At 45.2% G+C, this 15,571-nt stretch overlaps 1 protein-coding gene across 2 annotated transcripts in view; it reads right to left on the reverse strand.

Moving 5' to 3' along the window:
• The window catches only part of FSTL5 (follistatin like 5), a 2,973,258-nt gene that overhangs the window by 2,016,959 nt on the left and 940,728 nt on the right, over positions 1–15,571 (reverse strand). The window lies entirely within an intron of this gene.

Raw genomic sequence — 15,571 nt, forward strand, 5'->3', positions numbered from 1 at the left:
ATTTTTTACTGTTGGATTTGTCAGGATTTGCTTGACAAATTTAGATATTGTGACAAAGCCCATACTTCCTAAATTAACAGCACAGTAATCAGGCACTGTCACAGAGTGAGTTAGCATACTATGCTTCTGACTTCAGGGCTACTCATTTTAGGGACTTTAAGTGTTGAGCCATTGAAGAGCAAGTCCACAATCTCGGTGTGAGCTGCTACTGAGATTCCTGAAGAATAAACGTGGATCATATTCTGCCATGGAAGCGCAATATCCCATACTCAGGAGTGCTATGCTCATTCCTAGGAAAGAAAGTCTGGCAACGCTTCCAGTGCATCGGTGCCGCTTGGTGAACGGCGTATCTTCATAGGATGCACTACTCTTCGGCTACAAAACGCAAACTACATTTGCCATTGAACTCTTACTGTGTTTAGAAAAGGTGATGGACATTTGAAAGTTATTGAGTATAATCTTCCTTGTGATTCAAGGCATCATTTCAAAATAATCAAGATACTTTGTTGATGTAGCTAGCCATGACCTTGCTTTAAAAACTTGTGAAAACCTTGGAGACTGTTGCTTTCCTTTTGAAGGCATATTTTGTAGCTGAATACAGAGAACATTTCTGAGACTTGAGGAACGTTTGGAAATTAAATCCAAATAGCAAGAATACTGATGGTGAGTTTATCTTGAAAGAGTACAGAAATATATTTTTGTTCCACATTTTTGGAATCAATTTTACATGAGGAAACAGAAAGGATCTATTTCACTTTAAAAAAACTACTGAAATATTCAAGATACATATATTTAAGTTAGTTGTATATGTTAAGGGGGGTTGTGACTTGGGAGGGTGTGAATCATAGTCTGAGAATGTTTGTTATATTAAAGATTTAGGAGAAGACAAACATGAATGGTCATAAGAAGCCAAAAGTATGCACTCACAGAAACAGAAGATAGTTGCTCAGAGAAGACAATGAGATTAAGTAAAAGACTTAAATAACATTATTAACACAAATTATTTATGTTCCAGGTCCAACAGTGCTAGTCTGAAGGTATAAGGGGTCCTATTTACTAGAGTCACCTTACTGCACTGCACCGCTTGACAGAAAATGTGCCGTATTAAAGGCACTATGGATAATTCCTGCCTTTTCCACCTGTGCTAGTGCTATTTTGGCAGCCGAACGTCAGCACAGGCAATGTTGCATCATGGTGCAAGTCCACCTGATTGCATACAGGATTGTTTGCGTGCAGGGAGGGGCATCCTCCTGCACAAAAACAATCATGATAGGAATATCCCTCTTTTTATGTGTGCTGCAAAATGCTCGGTTGAGAAATGCTCTGTCTGCAAGGAGGGGGAGAAAAGGCTTAAAGTAGGGTCCAAGGCCGAGATGGGTCACATCAGAGACCCAGGCAAAGCTTGGCAAAGCATTTGTTTGGACTTTATTGAGCCCATGGATGAGTTACCCTCTCGGGATAGGTTTGCCATTGTTGTTGTCGATGTTTTTTCCAAATGGTTGAATGTTAAATTCATGAGGGACATCACCACAGAGAGCACTCTTGCCTTCTTGAATAGGTTGTTCCATCCAGAAGGTTTTCCCCTCCGTCATCATCACCGACAATGACAAGCAGCTTACTTCATGTGACATGCAAACCTTTCTTACCAAGTGTGGGGTAGCACATCATCGCACTTCTTTGTACAATCCACGGGGGAATAGTCTTTGTGAGAGGGCTAACCGCGTTGTCAAGGGCATCATTCTGATGTTGTGTGTCAGTGGAGGGGTTGCCCAGACCGTAGTAGAGGAAATGGTGTGGGCTTAACGCACCACCAAGTTTGATCTGTGTGTTACGTCTCCCTTGGAACTGATGCGTGGGAGGTCTCCTGGGTCTAAATTGGCCCCCTCTTGGATAAAGGAGTGAGTTGCTAGTGGTGTGGAGAGACCTGTAATACCTTTGAGTGGTTATCATACTGGAAGTCTTCGCATTTGTGATGGAGACTTAGTCAAGGTCAGGTCGGGGAGGTTTAACAAAGGCACTTCCAAGTTCAAGGGGCCTTTTAGGGTTAAGCATGCATTTCCTCATTTTGTGGTCTTGGAAAATGGAGCAAAATGGAAACTTCATTGTGTGGCTTTGTACCAGAGGGCTGTATGTTCAACTGAGAATACTTCCCCTTACCACAGCAATTCCCTCACCTTGGACAATGTTTTGAGTGGGAACAGCGATTACATGTTGGCACTGGATGTCGGTACCGCAGTTTCTTCATCTAATGGCAGTACAAGGGTGGGGGGTGGTGATGGTGACGGTAACGCCGCTTGTCAGTGGGGGTGGTGTTTCTTCCAACCTCTGGGGGGAAAGCTCTCATGTTGTCAGGAGGCATAGGCCACCTGTGTACTTAAATGACTTTGTTTCCTATTCCATGTTTTTCCAGATTGTTATTCTTTGATTTTAGTTTTTTTGTTTTTTTTCCTTCTGTTTCTAATTCTGATAAAGGAAGACGATGTCTTGTACTTACTATTAGTGCCTTAGGCCCTTCCTTTGTGTCCCTTGTTCCCTTGACTGTCTAGAATCTTGTATTAACATTCTGGAGTTGTACCTGCTTGGACATTACAGTTTGGTCAGTTGCTCCCTGGTCAGCTGTTAAGTGTGTGTTACGCTGCTGGCTCCATTAAACTAGAAGTTTCTCACCTTTCTGAAGTGTCCGGAGGGCTTATTTTACAACACACTACAGAACAAAACGCGCTCCAATAAATCAACAATAAATTCAACTTCCTCAAGGATTTCAGGTTATTACCCAATGTGGAACTGTTGAGAAAAAACGCTTGCCAGCCGGTTTTAAACCAAAGCCTATTATGGCCCTGGGAAACCCATTCCCAGCGCCTGCATCATTTAAAGGTGGATGCACCAGTGCCCACCTGGGTCCCCCGCCAAGCACACGTTGAGGACTGCAGGGGGAGCCAAGAGCCCCGGCAGCCCCAGCCTTCCCCCCTGCTGCAGGAGCCAGCATTGCTCCCACCCAGCGGGAGCAACTATCTATGTATTCTGTAGTTATGTTTCCCAGCCTGCATCACTGCCAAAAGGGAAACAGATTTAAAGTCCGCTCCCAGCTGGCGAGAGCATTTTTAACACTTCTGCTTACTGGGAGCTGACTTTGTGTTCACTCCTGTTGTGTAGGAGTTTTGAAAATGCTCCCGCCAGATGGGAGAAAACATGTTTTCCTGTCCACTCTGGTCTGAGAAAGGAAACTGCTGTGTCCCGGGGCTGGGCTCCCTGGGACACAGCAAGTGAGCCGCTACCTGAGATGGGTCTCCGGGGCCAAAAAAGGCTCAGGGAGGGAGGTTGTGCAGCTCCCCGTCCTTTTTTTTAAGTGACAGCCCTGGGGGATAGTGTCCCCATTGCCTTTTAAACACCATGCTGCTACCCTCCTCTTGAAAAATAAAGTGGGCATGTGGTATGGGGCCTCAGGGTCACAATATGGCTTGGGGAGGGGGACTGCTCTCCCCATAATAATTAAATTAGGCGCTGGGGGATGGGGTCCCTGGGCTTAACACAGCTCGGAGAGGGAGGTTGCCCGCTCTTCTATCCATAATAATTCAATTTGTCTGGCAGGATGGGGTCCCTGAGGCTGAAAACAACTCCGGGAGGGGTAATTTTTTTTAGGGGGTTTTGGGACTAAATCCTGAGTCCTGTGATGGCTGGAAGCAACATTTTTTTCAGGTTGCTATCAGCCAATCAGAGCACTTGTCCAGTGGAAGTGTGACTCCCACTGAAGCGAGATAGGGAAAAAAGTATCCTGGGACAATCAGAATGGTCTATCTTTGAATTAGTACGCCTGCAACACTCTTGTGAGCCTCTTGTAGATGGAATGGTCTAGATATACAAATGTTTTTACAGTTAGATTTTTTAAAATTACTAAATAGATTTAGAACAAATTATGAAAAGCAAAATTGGTGGACCAAGAGCTGCCTTTATGACACATTTGTGTAAATGCATTCAACAGTTTTTGCTGTGGCGCTTCTTAAAGAAGTTGATGGAAAATGCATGGTGATTTTGTGTTTCAGAGGCCCCACTTTTTTCTGGGCCACCGCTTGATGGATCACCCAAAATATTTTAATTCACAAACTAGGCAACAAAAGAGCACTTCTTTGGAATGTTTTGTGGAGATTTGTCAAACGGTGCCAAAGTTATTAGCAACAAAACAATGCTGCCCTAACTGTAGCTACCCTACTATTTATGAGATAGTGGCGTTCACCACTAGGTAGTTATAGTTAGGTGTTGTACTTCATAGGAAGTACGTTTTTTGGTTCTCTAATAACTTTGGCCCAGTTTGATGAATCTTCACAAAATTCCCTTCACCCCCACCCCAAAACAAATTTGGCAGGAAGCTATATCTTGGTCCGCAGATTGAGCTTTCTGTCAGAATCCGTTCAGTATTAGAGGCGGACAAAAACTTCTCCAAGTGGTTGACCAACACCCTGGATGACGTCCTTCCCCGGAAAAGAATAGAAAAGAAGGGTAGTGTATTCAAATAACCTTGGTATACACCGGAACTCAGAAACTTAAGGAAAACATGCAAAAATTGGAACTTACGTGGAGGAAAGACTGGGCCTCCCACTCTAAAGCAGACTATCGAGCGGCGATAAGGACCTATAAGGCCTCCCTGAAAATGGCCCAAGTTCTTTTTATGAGGAAAAAATTAGAACCTCCTCCAACTCGTCCATAGAAACTTTCCGGATTGTGAAAGACCTCCTTAAAATACCTAATCCTCCGGCCCTGCAAGATGTGGCTGGAGTGAGATGCAACCAATTAGCGGTCTTCTTTGAAAATAAAATCCAAAACATATTAAACACCTTACCTCAAAGAGACTTAGCTTCTGACCCTTTGCAATCGAATGCTCATAACACTGCCCCCCTCCTTGATGCCTTTTCTTCGGTTTCCAGGGAGGAATTCCAAAAAACTCTTACTTCCTTAAAAAGTGGCTCCCCTTGTGATCCTGCATCAATGTACATCCTGAAAAAGTATCAACTGTTATCTCACCATTGGCTACGGACCTACTTAACGCTTCGTTTGGTCAGGGAATTGTCCCTCCCATCTGGATGAAAGCCATGGTAAAGTCTCTATTAAAAAAAAACAGAGCTGGATCCATCAGAGCTGGCCAATTTCCGGCCAATCTCCCTGCTACCGGGCATCAGCAAGATCGCTGAGAAAATTGCTAACCAGCAGCTCTCGTCCCATCTGGAATCTAATGGGCTCCTACGTAACTCCCTAACAGGATTTCACCCAGGTCAGGGCACTGAGTCTGCCCTGATAGCTGTGGTCGAGGAGGAAAGGTGCACCTTAGATTCAGGAGGATCAGCGCTGGTGATCCTCCTGGATCTGAGTGCAGCCTTCGACATGGTAGACCACAGAATCCTAATCCAACGCCTGGCCAGTCTGGGAGTCACAGGAACGGCGCTGCTATGGCTAACATCCTTTTTGAGTAAACAAACTTTCCAGGTGTGGGAAGGCAATGTACGCTCCAAACCAACCCCCCTCTTTGTTGAGCCCTACTTTGTTTAACGTGTATATGGCCCCTCTGGAGGGGGTGGTTGCTCCATTTGGAATTAGAGTTGTCACCTATGCAGACGACACCCAATTAGTCGTCTCACTATCTCAAGAGAAGCACTGTACGGAAAATCTTTACTCATGCCTCTCAGACATTCATTCATCAATGAGCAGATCTCGACTCAAACTGAATGGAGCAAAGACAGAGCTTATGCTCCTAGGTCACCATATAACATCCATACCCAGTGCCATCTGGCCTGCCTGCATGGGGGACCTTCCCACCCCCAAGAACGAACTAAAAAGTCTGGGGGTCTGGCTAGAGTAAGACCTGTCGTTTAAGACCCATGCGAAAAAAACTGTGGCCATCTGCTTTGGCGTACTATGTTCTGTCCGGAAGATTCTCCCTCTCCAACCAGCCCACTCAAGAAGACTGCTTGTCCAAGGGCTAATCTTGTCCAGATTAGATTTTAGCAATGCCCTCTTTCTATCTGCCCCAGCAACCACGATCAACATCCTCCAACGGGTCCAGAACTCAGCAGCCAGGTTGCTTACTGGCACTTCCCTTAGAACCTCTGCCAAACCCGCCCCCAGAGCCCTCCACTGGCTGCCAATTCGGGAGAGGATTAAATTCAAGTCCCATTGTATTGTTCATAAGGCATTACAGGGAAAGGGTCCCCCCATTCTAGGGAGTCTTGTCTATTCTTACAAGGCTACCAGGACTCTGCTCATGGAAACCTAGCCAAAGTTCAGAGAGTTAAGAAGGCCCGAACAGGAGGACGCCAATTCTCTGTCAATGCGGCCACCCTGTGGAATGCCCTTCCTGTTAGAATCCGCACGGAACCTAGCTATCCCAGGTTTCAAAAGCTCCTCAAGACTTTTCTGTTCCCCCAAGACTCCTAAAGTTCGGTACTCTCCTCATTTGCTCCCTGTTCTATAGCGCTGGGACGCTCCCGGGCAGCCACGCGCTCTATAAATCTAATTTCATTTCATTTCATTTCATGGTTGTTTGAGAAATTAAGTACAAATACTTGTGTATCTGGACAGTTGGTGTCCAGATGTTCTCAGATTGCCCAATTTATAGGGGACTAGACAATGCTGATTGTTTGATTTCAATCTCAACAATATGTTTTGGCATTATTGGAAGACTCAGGGACTTGGTCCTGGTGTCCGGTTCATGATTAAAAACATATTTAGATGTGCAGAGTGAACACACCTTGACCACAAAGGGCATGTGGGGGGGAGGTCCCAAAAGGACCCCCCTTTAATTGCTTGCCACAACAAGGAATACATACTGTAGCAGCCATTACAGGACTCTGAGAAAAGGATCTCTTTGAAATGCATTGTAGTGAAAGCCAGGTTTTGAGGGTCGCTAAAAAGAGCATGTATAAAGGGTGATGTCAGGGTGATTTTTTTACAATATAAATAATTTGTTGGTGGTAGTATACTAATGTTAGGAATTGTAGTGTGTTCCATTCTGATTTTACCCTGTTAAAAATTATAACATTCTGCTGGGATTTCATGAGTCATGTTTGAGAGAAAACTGTTTTCTCATGATTTTCCCATATAGGTTAAGGAAGGTGATCAAGAAGCTAAAATGAGATGAGAGCATATTTTCTGTAAATTCACACGTTCTTTCTCAGCCATTTGAGAGTAAAGTCTGACATTATCTTTAAAACATGTACTTCTAACAGCAGCAGCCTGTCAGTTTCTTCCCCTGTGGCTTACTGCAGTCTCCCAGACGGTTCTAAAGAACAACTAGAGCACTGTCAGTTTTACATATGACTAAAGTGCTGCAGACCTGAAGCAATCTTGATTGAATGAAGCTGGTAAAACTAAAACAGTTAATTTAGAAAGGAGCAACATGCAAGTTTTCAAAATGATGGTTAGTGCTGTATGTAGAAAGCAAAATTAGAACACATTAAAATGAGTTCTCAAAAATCTTCTTGTTCTATTTCATTAAAACATTCTGGCATAAAGACTGGAACATGGAGTTTCCACACCAAAAACAGACTATTAGCTAACTCCCTGGTGATCAGCAGCTTTACCACAGTGTTCTAATGTGTAACGAGTGGGCTAACAGTCTGAATATGCCAGACCTGTTGCACATCTGAATGCTATCGACATGGAATTGTAGTGGAAAACGTAATTCTACTGAACTACTGCAGTAAATGAGGAAATTAGGAAGCCTCATAACAACAATGTTTCCGAAGATGGCTACCAGAGGAAAAAAAGCCCAAATGTAGTATAGATATCGCCCACATGTGGTCCAAGTGCTACCACCAACAAATGATTTATATGGTCTAATGACAGAACTGTGTAAAACATTTCATTATATATTTTTTGCAATTTTATATAGCACAAACTTGACCCAAAGACATTGGAGTGCTCTACATGAGCATCAGTTGCATCATACAAGGACACATTCATTTTGGTTTTAGGCACCGGGAGATTAAGCTTTTGGCCCAAAATCTCAGGAAGTTGAACCAACTCCAAAACTCAAACCTGGTTCCTGAGTTGCAAAGTCTGCAGCTCTGTCTATAACACCACATTCTCTCACCTAAGTGCAAAAGAAAATCAAGTGATCAACTGGATAAAAAAGCATAACAATAGCAAATCCTTTAAAAGCACTTTGTAGCTATTTGAAAACTCAGAAAATGTAGCCTCCTGTTAGATTTTTAGTGCACTAACCATGATTTCTGTGGGAAAAAGACTCCATCATTTTTATAATTTCAAAAGGAAAGGTATTACAGTTTTTATTACATCAAGATAACTTCAGGTATGCCACAGTTTTGCAATACATTTAGAATGTTAGTGATCTAACTGTTCATTACCATACTGTAGGGAGGCAGATGTCAGGGGCATTGACTCGGACAACTGAGGGCAGGAAAGAGAGGGAGAGGCAGCAAGTTGCCCATGCTGGCAGGCAGGAGGCTCAATTGTAGCACAATGGACCATGGAGGGCTGGGACATCAAATCAACCATGTGGAACAGGCAGCAGAGGCTGTAGCAATGCAACCGACCAGTAAGGACAAAAGGGAGAGTCAGTGGCAGTACCAATGTTTTTAAGCCCAAAAAGGGCTTATTTTAGCCATCTTCCGCCCTAAATCTCTTCTTTTTTAGTGTAAGTCAACAGGGAAAATCAATTCCCCAGATTTCATTTTTCAAAATCTCCCTCTTACCAAGTTCAGAATCTTGGCATGCATGGTACATTGGAGCACAGAGGGCAAAAGGAATGGGGAGGTGTCATGAATTGAAAGAAAACAGGAGGGATGTGGACAGGGACACCAAACTTAACTTACAGAGAAGGTGCAGGGGGTTACAGCAGCACAATACACCACATAGGGCAAGCAGCGGGGCAGTTCAGCACAATGGAATGCTGGAAAGCAATAGGAAGTGGACATTTACATGCACATAGACAACACAAAGCAGAGGTGAAAGAGGCAAAGACAGCAAGCTGACCATATTGGACAGACAGGAGGGGCAGCTATAGCACATCAGACAAAGAAGGGCAGGAAGGAAGGGATATGGGCACGCCAATGCACCATGGAAGGTAGCAGGGAGGGGATAAGGTCCTTCACATGACAAAAAAGGGGTCAGGAGCAAAGGAGACAGGAGCAGTAAGCTGATCATGAAGGACACAGATCCCAAGTACAATGTGTCATTGCAACAAAGTTGTACCCAGCTGATGAGACCATAACTAGAGTGCAACCAGTCCTGGGTTGCTTGTGTTCCAGTTCAGGGAGGACCAGGCCTGGCAGTTTTGGATGGACTGTTCCTATTGGAGAAGAGTCAAGACTGATTTGCATATAGCTGGGTCCAAACTAAGGTGTCATGGTGTGGAAAATAACACTGGATCCGGATGTGGCCCGAGTGATTACCAGTGGTTGATATTAATTCATGCATTCCATCTATCACTGCTTTGGATACTTATTGTGTCACCCTAAGTAGGCCAGTAACCTTTGTCCCACTGTGAGGCCCTGAAGCACCACTACATGAGGTTTCTACACCCACTGGGGGGGGGGGGGGGGCAGAGTGAGGGCCCGGTGGTCAGTACTAGGACTATCTGCAATATTTAAAACTAGGAGTGGCATGCAGGGGAACCCTCACCAGAGCTCCAAAGGCTCAGGGATCCCAACCCCCTATGCATGGTTGCAGCTACTGGGCCCGGGACTTTGGACCTCCTAACTACTAAAGGAAAAGAGGAGAGTGCTGTCACACCCCTGAGATGCAAGTCAGCAGCCGGGGATCCTTACTCTGGGCCCCCAATGTAAGTAGCAACAGAAGAGTGTTGGTCCACTCACCCCAAAAGGAGGGGCCTGTGATCCCAACCTTGGGTCATGGTACCAAAATGGAAATGGGGCACTGCCCCCGTTCTCGCCCCAGTAGTGTTGGGCCTGTCAGGGATTGTGTCTGTATTCTCTTTGATTACGTGCCTGCCTAAAGACTTCAACTCCCAGTAGGCCGTGGGAGTTCCTAAGGGGTTATCACGGCGTCAGTCGGGCATACTCGTGTGCGTAATTCTTCTTCCGTTTCCTGCAGTCCTGCCCGGAGGATTCCGCGTTGGAGGACTCCCGTAGAGAACGTACTATGTCTCACCGAGGCTTGGTGAGTAACATTAAAACTGGATACGGGTGGTGGAATACCCCGTAATCCGGTGTTTGTTTTGAAGCTTCGCTTCTTTGGAGCGACATCAGCGCGGTGGGGCTTGGTGTTGCATTTGCGGAAAAGTTACTTTGCCCATTAAGTTAAGTGAGATACATTAGAGGAATAGGCGGTGGAGGGTTACCCCATTAAACCCTGGGCTCAGGGTTTTGTTCCTCATTTGTACTTTTTGAACCGGGCATCATTCGATTTTCATTCGTTTTCTTGCGTGTCATTTTCACTTGCTGAACCCTTCAAAGGAAGCGTGAAAGTCTCACGGAAAGACAAAAGAGAAGGCGACGGTTATGCTAACACTGTGGAAGCCTTGTTATCCAGGGTTATATTGTTCGATGTAAAGGAAAGCAAATTCAGCGGTGACCTAACCGCAGAGTTAAGTTGTGTTTCTGACATTTGGTAGCTTGTCCTTTATGTGGATAGGGCGGCGGTATGCTACACCGTGGAAGCCCATCCAATTAGATCATTTATTTAAAGAAGAAACACCTTGCAAAACAGGATTGCTGTTCAATTTATGAGCTTACCAATGTTCTATTCTGCTTTGACATTCTATGCTGCCTTTCCTTATCCCCTAGAACCGGTGAGCTAGCACATATGTCATTTGAAATATTACAAGGAAGTATTGTCTATAGTTTATACATCACTCTTTGCTCTTTTGTACGTTAGATGGTATCGATTGGAGTGCTCTATTGAGATGGATGGTCCACATAGAGTATGCTGTTCCAGTTGATGTCCAAGGTATGCAAGGGTTATTTAACGAGAATTGATGAGAGTACAAATCTGTTTTCTTTGTGTCCTGATTCTCAGCTATTCTACTTTCAGGTTCTCCTCCTCGCGGTCCTGGCCCTTTTTTCCCTCACCTGATAACCCTGCAACTCTGTTATATTTATATTCAGAGTTCGGGGATGTCTGGAGGTGGACCCCTTATTGCATCATCCAGATCCTGAGGAGTGCTGGTTCCGACAGAATTACGCACCCACGAATTGATACTTCTCCCGATCTGGGTGATACCAATAGCCATGGCTAATATGGATGATGTGGTACAGGCTTTGACCTTAGTGCAGCAGGAATTGGCAGCTTCCCGAATCGAGATTGCAGCTTTGAGAGACAGGGTGGATAAACGTTCCAGGAACCCATTCGATGTTAATGTCACCACCCCCTAATCCTTTAGCTAGTCCGGAAAGATATGCAGGGGATCCCCATAAGATTCTGGTTTTCTTGACTCAGGTATTACTCCATTTTTCGTGTAAACCCTTGTCTTTCCCTAATCATCAATCAAGAGTGGCTTTCGCCATGTCGTATCTTACTGGAGACGCAGCAAATTGGGTGGTTCCGTTAGTTAAGAATAATAACCCGATTTTGTCCGATTGGGACGCTTTTCGGACAGCATTTGAAGGAGTTTTTGATAGACGTACTACAACTTTCCGTGCGGATAAGGAGTTGTTAAGTCTGCGTCAGGGGAGGAACGATTTAGTGACATATCTCATGTCTTTGAATCGCTTGGTGGCCGAAGCAGATTGGCCAGAAGAGAAGAGGATGTCTCTTTTCTATCAAGGGTTACGAGATGGTTTAAAGGACGTGATAGCCCAAATAGATCCTCAGCCTACTAGCTGTTCTGGTTTGATCAGTCTTTCCCTTCGCCTGGATGGTAGAATGGCGGATCGTAGTGGAGATAGATCAAGAGGTGAGAGGGCGTTCTACAGAATAGACAAATATTCTAGGAAGGAGATCACTTCCAGTGACTCCTCTAGCGAACCCATGGAAAAAGGGGCCGTTAGGGCACCTCTCTCACGTACTGAGAGAGAAAGCCGTCGCACACAAGGTTTGTGCATGTATTGTGGCAAAAATGGGCACTTCGTACGTGACTGCCCTTCCAATTCAAAGTCGCAAGGGTTTTCCTATCAAAACAAAAAGGCATCTGTTTCTGTTGCGAACACTGAGGCTGGGATTACCTCAATGCCTTCTTCGATAGTCACCAAGAGAGAGAGTGGAAGATACCGTCTTTATCTGGTAATGTTATCGAGGATACTGAAACACACATTGTGTTAATAGAAGGTCTGGAATGTCAACAACAGATACATCAGGTGTTGGCTATGTTGGACTCCGGAGCCACAGGAAACTTTATAGATAGTGGGTTGGTGACAAGATTGGCTATTAGACGCATCTCTAGGGAGACACCTGAAGAGGTGTTGGCGGTTGATGGCAAGCCATTAAAATCTGGTTTGGTTACTGATCAAACCGAGGCATTGCAGCTGTCCATCTGTGAGGGTACTCGCCAACATGTGGAAACCATCACTTTGAACATAATAGATGCCCCTCAATATGAGGTCATTTTAGGAATGCCATGGTTTGGACACCACAAACCTACTATAGACTGGAAAGAGAAGTCTGTCAGGTTTTTGTCCCAAGAGTGCGATGAATGCTGTTTGCATGACACTGACTCCCAAGCACTAGCGTTGACTTGTCTTTTCCAGGTATCCACCGCAGCAGAAAAATATGTGGTTTTACCACCAGAATATTCCCAGTTTGCTGATGTCTTTAGTAAGAAACAGGCAGAACAACTTCCACCCCATAGGATCTACGATTGTCAGATTGATCTGGTGGAAGGGGCAACTATTCAGGATTGCAGGGTATACGCATTGTCGGAACCATAAACTAGGCATCTTAGAGAGTACTTAGATAGTTTTTTGGCCCTGGGTTTCATCAGGCCTTCCCAGTCACCAGCTGCATCCCCTCTTTTCTTCGTAGCGAAGGCCAGTGGGGAATTGAGTGCTTGTTGTGATTATGAAACACTGAACAAGAACACTGTCAGGAACCGATACCCCTTACCCCTGATCTCCGTCTTACTTGAGCAGGTACGAGAGGCTGGTATTTACACCCGATTAGATCTCAGAGGGGCATAACATCTGGTAAGGGTTAGAGAGGGGGATGAATGGAGGATGGCTTTTAAAACTAGGTATGGGCTTTATGAGTACACCGTGATGCCTTTCGGGCTATGTAACGCCCCAACCGCTTTTCAATTCTTCCTGAATGATGTTTTGAAAGAGTATGTTGACCGCTCGGTGGTGGTCTATATAGATGACATCTTGGTGTATTCTAGGTCTACCGAGGAGCATACTTGTCATGTTGTGGAAGTGTTGACAAAACTGAGAGAATATCACCTTTATTGCAAACTGAGTAAATGCAAAATTGGAGTGCATGAAGTGGAATTCCTGGGTGTGAACCTATGTCCTGATGGGTTCAGTATGTCCATACGAAAAGTACAGGCAGTACAAGAATGGCCCTTTCCTAAATGTGTCAGGGATGTCCAATGCTTTTTGGGATTTGCGAATTACTATCACAGATTCATTAAGAACTTTTCACAGGTGGCAGTACCCATCACCAGACTGCTCCGTAAGGGCGTACCTTTTGTCTGGACTCCTGAGGCATCCAAGGCATTCATGTATATAAAGCAGATTTTTACCACAGCTCCTGGGCTCAGACATTCACAATTAGAGTTTCCTTTTATTGTTGAGGCAGACGCATCGGACGAAGCCATTGGAGCTATCCACTCCCAATGAGACAAAGAGACTGGCCAGCTGCACTGTGTTGCGTATCTTTCCAGGAAGCTCAATGAAGCAGAAAGATATTACACCATAGCCGAGAAAGAACTGTTGGCTATAAAAAGAGCTTTTCAGGAGTGGCGTCATTTCCTATGGGGTGCTAGACATCCAATCACCGTATATTCGGACCATCGCAATCTGCAGTACATGAAGTCAGCCCGTCATCCCACACAAAGACAGATGATATGGTCACTGTTTTTTGCCGAATTCCACTTTTTGATAACCTATAGGCCAGGGTCGGATAACCGCAAGGCGGATTCGTTGTCACGCCAAGACACTGTAACGGAAAGACAAACCACTGTTCACAAGGCCATCATTAATCCAGCGAAAGTAGTATGTGTGATCCATATCGACCAATTTCTTACGGAAGTGAGCAAACCTAAAACCACAGAAGGATGGCTAAAGATGGGCAAAAAACGAGAACAATCGCAGCATCAAAAAAGGATTACCTTTCCAGAATGACAGGCTGTTCCTGTCGAAAAAATCCCTACAAAGAAAGGCGTATGAATGGTGTCATGTGGTGCCGTTAGCCGGACATCCAGGTTTTCGCAAAACCATGGATTTGGTGCAACGCCATTTTTGGTGGAGAACCATGTCCAAGGATGTGCGTGCTTGGACGAGTCTATGTGAAGAATGTGCAAGGGGAAAAGGGGTGAACACCAAGAGAAAAGGGAAACTCATGCCTCTGCCAACTCCTCTTCGTCCCTGGCAGAACATTAGCATTGACTTCATCACTAGTCTCCCAATGGACCAGGGGTTTTCTGCCATCCTGGAGATGGTTGCTAGCCTCTCAAAAGTGGGCCATTTTTTCCCCTGCAAGAACTTGCCCACAGTAGGTCAAACTGCCCAACTGCTGTTGGACGTTGTTTTCAGGTTGCATGGTTTGCCAGAAGTGATAGTTTCAGACCGGGGTCCTCAATTCATTGTGAGGTTCTGGAGAACGTGGTGTAAAACACTTCAGATAGAGTTGGCGGTTTCTACAAGTTTCCATTCTCAGATCGACTGCCAGACCGAACGATTGAACCAGACTCTAAAGAATTATCTGCGTTGTTATGCGATGGAAGCACAGGCCTCCTGGGTATGTTTGCTATGGATGGCGGAGTTGGCCTATAACAACGCTTGGCATAGCTCCACTGGGTTGTCTCCGTTCAAGACGAACTATGGTTTTGAGGCTAAAACCTTGCCTGTCACCATACCTGGGAATCTGTCTGATCAGCCTTCGGTCTTGGTGCACGTCAGGAGGTTGCATGCTGTTCACAAGGCTGCCCGCAGACATCTGCTAATCGCTAAACAAGAGTACAAGTAATGGGAGGACAAGCATCAGATAGAGGGACCACAATACCGGGTGGGCGACAGTGTCTGGTTGTCCACTAAGAACATCAGATTCAAGATGCGTAGCATTTTTCATCCTCGGTTCATCGGTCCGTACAAAGTAGTGCGTCAGGTCAACCCTGTGGCATACGTCAGTCGCGCACACTCGTGTGCGTAATTCTTCTTCCGTTTCCTGCAGTCCTGCCTGGAGGATTCCGCTTTGGAGGACTCCCGTAGAGAACGTACCGTGTCTCACCGAGGCTTGGTGAGTAACATTAAAACTGGATACGGGTGGTGGAATACCCCGTAATCTGGTGTTTGTTTTGAAGCTTCGCTTCTTTGGAGCGACATCAGCGTGGTGACGCTTGGTGTTGCATTTGCGGAAAAGTTACTTTGCCGATTAAGTTAAGTGAGATACATTAGAGGAATAGGCGGTGGAGGTTAACCACATTAAACCCTGGGCTCAGGGGTTTGTTCCT

Source organism: Lissotriton vulgaris, chromosome 3_1 (genome assembly GCF_964263255.1).
Source record: "Lissotriton vulgaris chromosome 3_1, aLisVul1.2, whole genome shotgun sequence".
Classification (NCBI taxonomy): domain Eukaryota; kingdom Metazoa; phylum Chordata; class Amphibia; order Caudata; family Salamandridae; genus Lissotriton; species Lissotriton vulgaris.